We start from the raw sequence: 13,557 nt of genomic DNA, 5'->3' as shown, positions 1-13,557 counted from the left end.
AATTTTCGACGACAGACCTTCCGGAGCGTGGCGCATCTGCGACCACCTCTACACCAGAACGAAAACGTTGAAACCATCGTATCGTAGTAGTACTGTAAAATATGCCGTATTTTCTCTTTATTTTGCTCCATGTTTGCGACGCTATAACTCACGAACGACTCAAAAGAAACGACACTCAATCAAACAGGTGTTAGCGCGTGAAATGAGCTTTGCAAAAAGGTATAGCATGACCCGATGCGACGAATAAAACTAGAACTACGCGCTCTTAGCGCCAACTAGCGAAAATACCGCAAGACTTTTTTGACAACCAATATTATGCGTTTACAATGCGTTTACAATCTTCTGCTAGCGATTTTTAAGTTGAAGTGCAGCTTTTAGGGATCATAAAAATTTATTCGTCCCTTTAGAATATATCAAAATGAAACTTAATATCGGACATGTCGAACACGGTTGTTCTCTTTCGATCTGGCTCAGGAAGCACTTGTTCAAAATTTGCATAGTGCGCACACTGACGGTTCTGCGACATGGAACAGGAAACTTCAGAATATCTGATTCTAAATTGACCAGCAATTTGTAGAAGCAGGCTACGTTTTATTTACGTGGACAGGGATCACATCACCTTAGTCGCACCCAACAACCTCCTGGAATGGCTTAGGATGCTGGACCTTTGTAGGACACAAGTCAAAGTCTCAATTTTATTAACTATATATCTATCTACACTAATCAATAATTCAAAAATGAGGTGACGCTCACAATGTTCTCTAAAACAAGATAAGATGAAAACATCTAAAAAAGAATTATCCACAACTCACTTGCCTGAGCTTAAAATATCTTGGAAATCATAAACTAAAATGGGGATTTGTAATTGTATCCAAACACCACGTCGTTTAGTGAGGAGCTCCCGATTTATACTTAGGAGTTTTTTGCCAACACAAAGAGCAGGTGCGGAGGAAAATAAGAGCTGCTTTTACTGTTTCTGAAGAATTTACCTTATAACTTATTCTATGGTCAAAAAATAGTAAATTTTTTATTTAAATTAAAAATTCGTCGAAATATTTTTTTCTTGGTTCGCCAGTGATATCTGCGCCAAATGACACACAATAATTATTAGAGTTTAGTATACGCTTGTCTTTCTGAAGTACATAAAGTGCATTCGCAAATTTTTACGTTGAATAAAATTAATCAACAAAGGTGTTCCATTAAAATTTCTAAAAGAACAAGAAATTTCGAAAACGTTCTGAATGTTGGAGAATGCCTTCGGTGATAGTTTTTTGACGCAAACAAGTGTTTTTTATTGGTACAAACTTTTCAAAAAGGATCGTCCTGGACGGCCATCAACATCAACTGATAATGCACACGTCAATAAAATACAGTAATTGGTTGGGTAACAGTCACAGAAAAAAGCTGCGTCGCGTTAGCGTCTGTGAAACCATGCTTTTCGAATAACAGGATATCCGAATATCGAGGCGAAGTTGACCCCAACCCGAAAAATCATGTTCAAGTAGGTCAAAACCCAAGGTTATATTGACAGTTTTTTTAGATGAGGCGAGGATTTCAGAAAACGACACAAGTGTATTTTGTCGAAGACATATTACTTTAAGAGGGACGACAAAGATTTTGAAGAATAAATTAATATTTTTTGCTCATATTACATTTTCACTCCGAAATATGTTTTCCCTACATTTTTCAAATATATTGGACTTTGCTCGAATCCTTCAATTTATACATGATACCGCACATTTTAACACTTCACATAATATTTATTAGAAGTAAAAACTTTAAAGTTTTTTACTCTTCCATTTACGAGGACGACCCTGAACATCTCTTGGGCTTTGCAGAGCTTTCTTTGTATCAATTAAAAGTGTCGCGCTGGTCATTTCAATTACTCTTTTAATGCAGCTGCCCTAACTTACTTCAACTTTCTTTTCTATTAAACTTTTCTTATTCATTACTGTGGTCATCCAGAGTTCTTACTGCGTGCTCCTTAATCTTTACCTTTTTACTCAGCACAAGAAAAGCATAAGCACACCTATTCATAAACTATTTGTGCGATTATGCATGTATGTGTATGTCAGTATGTGTGCACTCATCGGGGGAAAAGCATTTAACAGAGGAAGCGAAGCTGGCAAGAAGACAGCAGGTCACTCAGCGCCTGCAGTTATGCAACATAACGGAAATGAGACATGTCCCCGAAGTTAACATGCCGAGCAAGAGCAACGACGCATCACGGACTCGTTTATAGAAGTGTGTAAGTGCAAAGACAAACAACAAACATTGCAATTGCTGACTACATACTCACAGACGTTTGTATGTGTGCATTGAACGGACTTTTTTCTACCTCTGTCTTAACTATAGCCAAAGCACTGCTAGTTTGCTTTATTGTTGCTTTCGGTTCGTTTTTTTTTTTTTTTGCTTTTGTCTTATGAGTTTTTCTGCCACTAACGGCAATTGTTAGGGCGTTACTGCAGAAAGTAATAAAACTTTAAAATTACTTTTTCCTGTCACACAACAACAATGGCTAACACATTCGCCCATAAACGAGCGTTCAGTCTTTGTTACAAAATACTGGCAAAAAATTTATTGCTCAGCAGAGATGCAATAAAATATGTATCTATTTTGCTGGCTGGCGAGTATGGAGACTAGTAAGTAAAAAAAGAGGTTCGACGACGTTGCAAAGCTTCAACGATTATTTTCATATATGTCTGAAACATACTAACACGATAATCAACACAAAATGGTTGGGAGCTTCAGCGCTATTGTAGTGCGTCAGCTGAAGTTCTTGTGTTTATGTTTTTGTCCTTAACCTTTTAAATTACTCATATCGAGTTGTATACAAAAGAGATGTGAAGAAGCTTTCGCTATTTCGGTATTGTGTGTAAAATCGTCAGGCATGTGTTAGAGAGATGACAAGAGACCTCGACATCTCTCGCGAGTCCATTCGAATGATTTTGGAGATATTTTGGGTATGAAATGTGTTCTTGTCCTGCTCGTCTCGATACAGCTGAATTTTTTTTAAAAAGAGCACCTCTAAAAGGGGTCTTTGTGCACGCCTAATCGTGCGAATTTTGATCCGACATTCATGAAGAACATTATAACTGCCGATGAGATATGGGTTTATGAGTTTGACATGCAAACAGGTCAACAATCATCGGAATAGAGAGAAACATGAGCCGAAGCTAAAAAATCTACGCCATAGCAGCTCAAAAATCAAGGTGATACTCATTCTTTTTTCGATATTCGTGATTTGGTGCATCATGAATTTATTTCGGAGGGACAGACGGTCAATAATGGGCTATATTTGGCCGTATTGAATCGTTTATTCTCTTTCTTACTTTTTCATCAAGTTTTTTGTGGCAAGGGCTCACTTCGGGATCGCGTATTCACCCAAACAGTACCTCACTAGCGTGCTATGTCACTCAGCTGTGTAATGAAAAGGTTGAATGAATTTCATACTTCATTAAGTTGTCACTGCCCTTCGCGGCTCCGCTTCGTGGATTTTCTAATTTTACACATCACCATTTTTTCCAAACATTCGAGATAAGTTTGAAATTTTTTCTCTCCTTTTTTCCATGCGGCAATCAATGCTATCATTGCCCGCAGAAGGATTTGCCATTGCCTATCGCAAACTAGTTCGTGGCCGTCAACGACTTTTCGTGCTAACTCGCTTCTTGATGACTTGCAGTCAAACCAAATTAACAAAGGACATGCAAAATAACAACAATGGGAATTTATAAATGCATGTACTGGACGCAAACGTTGGTGATGGGGCACTGAGTTTTAACGCACATATTTATTATATTATTTTAACCTGCGTCATAAGAGATATTTGGTTACCTCGTGTTAGTTTGTACATTTTTTATACACAAGTAAAATTCTGTCTTTAAAAGTCCAATTGTCACAACGAATTTTGCGGTTTTTCATCGTTTATGATCAATTTCCATTTGATCCGGGAAATTTTTTAATTAATAATACGTTAAAAATAGATAGATATTGAGTTAAATGTGATTATATGTAGATAGAAAATAACTCAGATCTTCGCTTTCCTATATTACATACGGTCACAGAGGTCCAACACTCTGAACAATACCTGCTCCAATGCCTTTCGGTGTTTCCAAGCCGTTATGTATGGTTATGCTATGAAACAATTTACTAATTACTTAACCTAAATGTATGCACTACTGATAAGTCGACGTTGCGAGTTTTCGAGAGAAAAGTTTTGCGAAAGATTTATGGTCCTTTGCGCGTTGGCCACGGCGAATATCGCATTCGATGTAACGATGAGCTGTATGAGATATATGACGACATTGACATAGTTCAGCGAATTAAAAGACAGCGGGTACGCTGGCTAGATTATGTTGTCCGAATGGACGGAAACACTCCGGCACTGAAAGTATTCGACGCAGTAGCCCCCGGGGCAAGCAGAGAAAGATTAAGACCTCCACTCCACTCCGTTGGAAGAGTCAGGTGGAGAAAGACCTGGCTTCGCTTGGAATCTCCAGTTGGCGTCATGTAGCGAAAAGAAGAAACGACTGGCGCTGTTGTAAACTCGACTATAACCGCTTAAACGGTATCTATGCCATTAAAGAAGAAGAATGGATGCACGAAATAATATACATTAAAATGTTGCCTACATTTAGGAGCATTGCAGAATTCTCAATCAGCTAATTATGCTAAGCAAGCAAAAGTCGATTAGGAGCACGGAAAAAGATCGATATGACTTACAAAACATATTCGATAATATAGTTGAATATAAATATAAATAGAAAAAACAAAAGTTTATTAACTCCAAAAACTGTTATAGTAGACTCTAACTCAATGTTTAGGCTCCACAACTATACAAATTAAGCTTTTGTTGGAATTTAATTCTTTGAGGCTGATGTGTATATAAGGTCTTCTTTCAGAGGAAATTTCATGAAAAATCATTTCTGGAAAGTAATAATAAGAAGATAGCGAGCATAAACAAGCACCGTTAAAGCAAAAAATAACAAAACAAACATATATTTTCTCGCATGCTCATCTGACGTTTATCATCATCAACTTCAAACAACCCAAAAGACAATTAACACATAACTGCTGCCTTATTAAAAATTTTTATTTACACCTTTTATGCACCAACAAACTACACATATCCAGAAATGTAAGCGTATCGCTTAAGACTGCAGCGCCCGCGGCACAAAGGAGCTCCTTTGAGTAAACTTACACAGCGGCGGAACCTATAAAAGCATTCTTACACATACACACACGCACATGCCAATATACACATATATGTTTTTATGTGAGTTTTATGTGCTGCCATGAGAGTGACTGTATAATCCTGTGTGCTTGTGTGTGTGTGTGCACCAGCAGTACATAATCATAAAAGTAATAATAAAACGAATTAAAAAACTTTTACATACTGGCAACTTTAATTTCGCCCAAAATTATGCAATGAAATGGAAGCACCATGAACGAACGGTAATAACAGACTTCAAAGGAGCCACAAAGTAAAATATAAAATTCCAAAGTAGCGGCACACACACGCATGCACACAACCAGCGGCACACAGGCGGCTTTATGCCCCTACTTCCGCGTCGGGAGCATTACGCCACGAATGCACTCCACAAGTTAACGCGGTAGAGGCATGAAGAAGTTTCGCACTGTGCCCGGTTACTCCACCCAGTCGTACGGTCCTTGGTGCGCATTGCAATACTTCATGTGTTTCATTATGTTGCCAGCTGATACTTTTTGCCTGCCTGCCTGCCATGCTACTGCTATATTTACAGCTATTAACAAAAGTTTAACGAAATAATGGCAGCGCGGCAGTTTACATTGCAGCTTTCATTGTTTTTGCTTGCAGTTTCCCGGTTTTAATTTTAATACTCGAAATATGCTCTCAAATATTTCCACTTTTCAGAGGCAAAATTTATCTTTCACTTGCTCGGTGTGTTTGTGTGAGTCTAGGTGTGCATGTGCTTTAAACTTTTTATGCACTCAGCACTTGGCAATGAATGCATTCAGAAGTAAATGAGCTGAGTGCAATATTCTTGCCACATCTACAATTACATTTCATTTCCTTCGCATTAACTCATTTAATGGCCATAATTTAATTACTTTAATAAGACTACGAAGATTTCCTTACAATGTGCTGCGCTGAAATGTGCGCAATTTTTAAAAATATTGTAGATCGAATATTCGGTGGGAAATTCAGCAATTTGGAAATTAAAAATTTAAAACCATGAAGAAGCAAAATTAAGTTTGCCACAAAGTTTGTATATATGCCTATAAAATATATATACTAAAATAGATCAGCGTGAAGAGCTGAGCGTTGCCCGTCTGTATATACACAAATTAGTCCTTCAGGTTTAAGATTTCAATCTAAAATTTTGCATTCGTCCGTTTCTCACAAATAAGATACTCATGGAACCACTAATATCGGATTACTATAGGATATAGTCAAATTGTGACAAAATAATCTATGAAATTTTGCAAAGATTACTATCCAAGACGGCGCTATAATATCCATAGGAATTGTTCTGATCCGATCACTATGTCTTATAGCTGCCATACAAACTTATCGATCGAGGCCAAAGTAAAGACCTTTTATACCCCTAAAAAACACGTTGGAAAGGCCATACAGCAGTAATTTGTTTGAACTAAAATTTATTGATTTGTAATTTCAAGAAATTCTGTATTTTTAATAATTATGATTGTCATTAAAACTATTGAATGCTATTAATAATGTCAGGTTAAGTTTGATGGCTGATCTAAAGAAGCCTTAGAAAAGAAGATTTCCCACAACAGCCGGGTCAAAAAGATTACGGAGCGCATGTATGGTGACCGAACGCTGGTCCAGCTCTCGCGAAGTCCAGCTTTGGAAGTGTAACACAAGAAGATATGTGAGCAGCAATCCGCATTTTCTCTACTGAAAATGGTGTTAGGTTACCTTTCTTTTCTAACTCGTCAATTTTACAATTGTTATCACAAAAAAAAGCTATTTATAGCGAGGCTAGGCACTATTTGAACAATCCTAAACGCCCCGTTAATAACTTCAAGGTTAATATCACTAGTTACTTCTCTGAAGGAGGCTACACCCTGTACTAGTAGTACTGCTCCCTTAGTGGCTGCAACCTTGGCTTGAAAACACCGCAATAGTCATGAAGTGGTTTGCTGCTTCTTCGCACTCATACCTCCCTTCGCGGTATATGCGTGGAGAAAGTACAGCCAGAACTCGGTTTCGCGAATCCGTAATCTAAGGGATATGGTTTGAAGTGAGAGTGTTTGAGGATTTCCGCGTGTTCAGATACGTGTTCTTTTAGGAACCCAGTTTCTCATAGGCTTATAACAACTTCGCAGCTACACAACTTTCGACGATATCTGCTTCCACTAAGTGCAAGTTAAGTGAAATGGTTAGAGTGGGTCTTAGTGCACATGCTAATGAGCGCCGCTTTTTAAACACTCGAGTTTCTTTTAGAGCCCTGCACTACATAAAGACTCCATAGAATATAATGGTATTGACTATAGTGTCGTAGATCCAGAGAACCTTGGACGAGAGACCCCACCTTTTGATAATGGCTCCTCTACAGCAGTATAAAGCAATCGATGCCGTTTTTGCTCTTTTTGAAATTCGGCTTCCACGAAAGCTTTTATTTGCCGCAACGGCGCTACCGGCATCTTGTATCTTCTAGTGAATGAAACCAGCTCGAGACCGCTCCCGACTGCACAATTTGTTACGACGGTAAAACACGCTTGCTTCTCCTGGGTACGCGGAAATTTCCATTGACCTTAAAGACCCAGCAGCCACCATCCTCAAGATGTTTTAGCAGATCGTTAACGACCAAGATTCATTGAAGAGTAGAGAGAACTTCACCTTGTGGGGTTACCCTACTCAAATTTCGTCGAACACGTGCGTTGCCCCATTCTGTTGCATAGAAGACTAACAATGAGGCGTTTGAGGTTTGATTCAACTCCAAGACCGTTTAGAGCAGCTACCACACCTTCCGGCAGGACGTTATAGAAAGCTCCCTCAATATCAAGAAATTAGGGCAGTATCCACTGACTGAAGAGAGAAAAGACAGAAAGAAGAAGGAAATGCTTCGATTAGCACTGCCAAAAACAATAAAGCGCAATTTTTTACAGATTAAAGTGTTTGCGAGAGTAACTAAAAGATATAAATCATATATCTATCAGGTTTTATCAAACATGGATTTTACTATAAAAAAATAATATGATAGTTTCATATTTTAATACAAAATTATGGCTACTCGTTCAATCTCAATCTTACCAAGAGGGTCTTTACGGGCGAAAGTGATTCTTCACAGCTACCTGAATCCAAATCTACAGGCTTGCTAGCAAAGTACATATACACTCAGCTCTATACCAACTTTTCGCAAAAAGGTTCCATTTTATAAAGAAAAAATACATATATATATATATATACATATACTATATTTATTAACGACAAATAAAAATCAGTATGAATATTTTCAAAGTAGGCACCTTCATTCTCTTTCAAGTTGCCACTGATACGATAATAATATTGTTGAAAAATTTACAAATATTTTTGCCTGCCTTTATTCGCTTTTCCAAGTCGTCACGCACCATCAGCCTCTATCAGCACAATATCCGACCAATTTACAATTCAAAAAGTCAACTTTGAAGTGTTCATACACCCGAAAACGGCAGCCAATGATCAAATACGCGTATAATAGCACACACACATAACCGTTAATGCGCAAACATTTGCTTTTGCCAGTATATGTATGTATGTACGTGAACGAACATTTTCATATACCCGAAAGCATCAATTTCGAAATTCTTAAGGGATTTCCACTTCTTTATTTTGCATTTTACAAAATTATTTCAGCACCGAAAAAATTTACATTAAATATTCATTGCCTACTTCCGGGCGTTGAGTGCTGACTTTGAGGCGCTGCACACACACACACGCGTGCACACTTATTGAAATATACGAACTCACATACCTTTTTCTTTACTTGATTTATTGTTACCCCTCACAGGCGCAACGAACTCATTTGCATACACCGTTATGTTTGTAGCCGCGGCAGCCGATAGGTGCAAATCATTTGCGCGCATTGAAGTAATGAAATCGTTGCCTCATTGCACATGTGTGCACACATACTACCATCAAACACACGCTGATTTACTTAGGCCGCGCCTTTCGCATTACGTATACGCCGTGTATGGCGCGTTGCGCTCAAAAGACTTTTTGAAATCATTTTTTTACTTTTCAATCTGTTCGCTCATCAGCGTATTAATTTTTTATTACTTTCTCTTTTGCATATTTATTTTCATTTCACATTTCCAACAACAGCAACAATAAATAACAACGCGCTGCTGTTATCTGAGATAACAATTTCCAGAGTGCTAAAAAAATAAACACAATTACTTTATTTAAAGTGTTATGCGCTGTCGTTTATTTATTTACTTTGCATTATTCCTTTTTATTTTTATTTTTTTTTTCGTAATCCACTTGTGTACTTGAGCTATGTAGATGAGTGGCGATAAGCTTAAATGACATTGACTGCGCCAGCAGCCAACGCTCGGTCGCCACTCTGCTCGCTTCATTTCACTCAGACGCTTCTGTGGAGTCCTTGTCACACATTTCAAAACAAGCTCAATTTCCATCACCTTTGAATTGAGGTATTCACACACACACATATACATACTGTATGCAGGTATATAGTATGTATTTCGATTTCATTTGCTTGCTTATTTCTTTCTTCAGCTTGCGCGACGTTAACGTGAAGCGCTCAGTTTGCAAAAGGATATTCAAATTCGGTTCTCACACCACTTGTTGGATATCGACTTAGAATATATGTACATTTCTATTAAATATATGTATATGTATAACTCCTGCCCTACCTGCCTTTGTGCAGTCTCGATTCAATTTCTTTATACCGCTAGCCATAACTTATGGCAGTATTGATTCCAAAATCAAACCGCTGAAATTTTAATTCAATAAATACTCACACCGATAATTCCATCTGCCTCGCACACAGAGTTATTTCACCTTTCCATTCTTTGCTCATTCTCGGCTTTCTCCTCACCCATGTGCTGTGCAAATATGTACTTACATTTCCAATTGAAATTTAAATGCATCTGCAAATCGCTGTCTGCACAGCCGAGAGATGAGTGACGATTTAATAATTGTGATTGATGGCTTGGCTTTTCAATAACTAGACTTCCATTAATTCGCTTTGTCGCGGGCGCACGTGCGAAGAAATGAAAATAATTTTATTGACTTTATTGAGAGAAACACACTCCAGCTTGTTGGCAATTTCCATATATGAAAATTAAAAAAATAAAATAAAAATTGTTTATAGTTAAATGGAACGAAAGCGGCATTTGCGGTTTGATTCACCGAATTTCGAGTTTCTTTAGGTTTCTGATAATTCTATTCATGCAATAATCATATATAAATATTTCTCTTAAACTCTTAGCAGCATCTAAGGTATATTATTGCTTTTGTTATTGAAGCAGCCACGCAAACTCTTTGATTGGGAGTCGTCATCTAACGGAAAACCTCAAACCCGAATTGTCTGTTATGAGGTATGTATTGTTCTATTAACATTCCGAATGTAAGCAAAAAGATGAAAAGTGTCATCCAGAAAGTCGATTTCATAGCTGAATAAATAGAACTTTAAATTTTATTTTTTAGTTTTAGGCGACAATAGTGGATGCAGCACTTATGTAATTGTGCTAGTGTTATACTCTCCTAGACTCAATAAATAGCAATAAACCTTTTATGTTTCTAAGAAGCCGGTCGACCGCAATGAAGTATCTGTAGGGTGTGCAATTAGTTTCCCTAACTGACAATGGGATTCGTTATCAAAGTTACGGAGATGCCATTGACATTATAGCCAGAAGTAATTTCGAGAACACTCTCAGTAATGCAAACAGGCTTAAACCTGGCTAAAGGATTGTGCAGTGTGGTTAAGTTGAACATCAATCCCTCAAAGACGACCATCGTCATATTCACGAAACGTAGAACTTTCTCTTAGAGACAGAGAGGTGGAGATGACCACCTGGTCACGTGGTCAAGTATCTTGGTCTCATGCTGGATTTCACTCTGCAGTGGAAGCAGCATGTTACCTGACAACATGGTCAAATCGACTAAGGCACTAATGGTATGCAATCGACTTTCTGGAGAATACTGACGCTGCAAGCCAAAGATCGTTAGGTTACACCAGGATCGTACGACCAATAATCACTTACAGGGGGTAGCTTGGGTCTCAAAAGCTTCGCAGACTTCGGTAGGGATACAACTATTGAAGCTACAACGACTTGCATGCATCTGCGTATCAAGTGCAATGCGTACTTATCCGACGACAGCACTAGAAGTCAGTTCACCTAGTAATCGGTCAGACAGCAGAGGTAAAGTAATCTTGAAAGAGTTAAGTGGTGTAAATAATTAAACAATTATAACCAACTTATGACAAGAAATGAACCAACGACTTTTTAAATAGGCCTGGGAAAATTATCTACAGAGTAACAGCTATCACAACAGGACACTGGCCGTTTGGAGAATATGCGTCTAAAATGGGTATGCCCTACAACAACTTCTGCCGGGGCTGCGGAAAGCAACGAACAAGGAAACAATTTGTGCCCAGCCCTATCACAGATCCGACACAGAATCCATCAAGCACCAAACCTTAAATGGATTTCTACTAAAAGCATATCAGACATATGTAAGTAGCTTCATCGAAACCTCGAAATGGTTGAAAAGAGAAGGTGAAGCGTGATAGTAGATACAGAAAGTTCTACGAATAGTGCATCAAAATGACACAGCAAGTGCTAATTGAGCCCGAAAAACAACAGGCCTGCACTCCTACCCACCTACCTACCTAAGTGGTGTAACACCACTGGCTTTTCTCTTAAGGGATAGCAATACCAAAAGGGTAAACTTCAGTAAGAAATTCAAGCTTACACTTAGCAGTAAGTATGAATAGAATGCTACCACTGTCGAGCTACTGCTTAGGGATAGCACAATCAAGTGGTACACTGACGGCTCAAAACCGTCGGAGGGAACTAATGCAGGAGTCGCAGGACCACTCACCAGTTCTCCGAGCATTTTGCAGGCAGAAGTCTTTATCATAAGTCGGTACATGCACTTGAAGAAATCCATGTTTCCTAATAGGGATCACATCGCTTCGCTAGCATCCAGCAGTATATGGACTTTATCAATATGTTGGGACAGTCTTTATGATTTAGAAAAAGGGCACAATAGACCCAAGATAGCGATGCAATCCTCGTTTTTCAATCTAATCGAAACTAATCCAATCTGTAGGGTGATCTGATGAAATAGAATTCGGTCTGACTAAAAAAGTTTTACGAATTTTAATACAACTATCAAAATAAATTCTTGGAGTAATACGCTAAATCTAATTTCCATACATTTGTTAAAAGCCTCTATGTTGCGGCCTTTATTTGACATCAAACCTTTCAGGTCTTTTAGTAGAAATCTATCATGGGTCGATTCACTCCCAAAACATTAATCAAAACGTGTTGAATCGATCCAAAAAAGATGTTGAGATTCTCTGAGCTCTCCCTGATGCCAACATGGCGATTTTTAAAGACTGTTTCTTTAACTTTTTCGATGACTTCACGATCTTCACTGAAGGCTTTGTGCTAATCAAATACTTGTCTTCGTCCTAAAGTAGACTCTCCAAAACACAAAATTTCAACCAAACTGGTTATTTAATTTTTTTCCATGGCAGAATCGCCACATAAACTTTTCGAGTCGTAAACAAACAGCTGCCAAACACACACTAATTGATATATGGAGACAAAACTTCACAAGAATATAAAAAATACCAATCTAAGCAAAATAGTTTCTCAATTTAATTTAATTAGATGGTAAGTGTCGGAATTTTCACTTTTTAGCTTTCAATGTTTAGTTCAGTCAATTTTTATTCGTACAGTTGCACATGTAAAATAATCGCTGTAGAACAAGACGACTTTTGTTATTATAGAAAATATTTAGTATTGTGTTTTTTCCACATTCATCGTACTATAAATAAATATGTAATGTTATCAAGAATTTTACATTATATAACAAATATGCAAAATATACTTACATACATAACTGTACGTGCATGATAAAATAAATGGAAATGCTGCGGTTGCTTTAATGCATTTTCGGCTACTTTGCGGTTAACCGCATTTCAGCAACAAGCGAATCCATGAATGTACGAAAATAAAAAAAAATAATAATTTTCTGCGGTTGTTGAAGTAACGCTATTAAATTGAAGAGCAAAATTAACTATACACCCAACGCGTTGCAACGGTTGCAGAAGTATTCAACGGTTGAAGGGCAAAGTTTTATAAAGAAAATATCGTCACCTAAAACTTAAAAAAACGTAACATCACTTTTCATCACTTTTCATCAGTTGAAAGCCAAAGAAAAAACGATGTAATAGAAACCAGTAAAGTGATTATATATTGGTTATACAGTGGATATACATTGGTTATGTATTGGTTATATCTCACAGCTCAAACTGCAATTTGTAATATATATGTATATGTATCATGATGTAGTGAGTCGTAAACAATAAAAAA

Source organism: Bactrocera latifrons, unplaced genomic scaffold (genome assembly GCF_001853355.1).
Source record: "Bactrocera latifrons isolate USDA-ARS-PBARC rearing strain unplaced genomic scaffold, ASM185335v1 scaffold_7, whole genome shotgun sequence".
NCBI lineage: Eukaryota > Metazoa > Arthropoda > Insecta > Diptera > Tephritidae > Bactrocera > Bactrocera latifrons.
The sequence above is the reverse complement of the archived record's forward strand: the minus strand, read 5'-3'. Positions refer to the sequence as shown.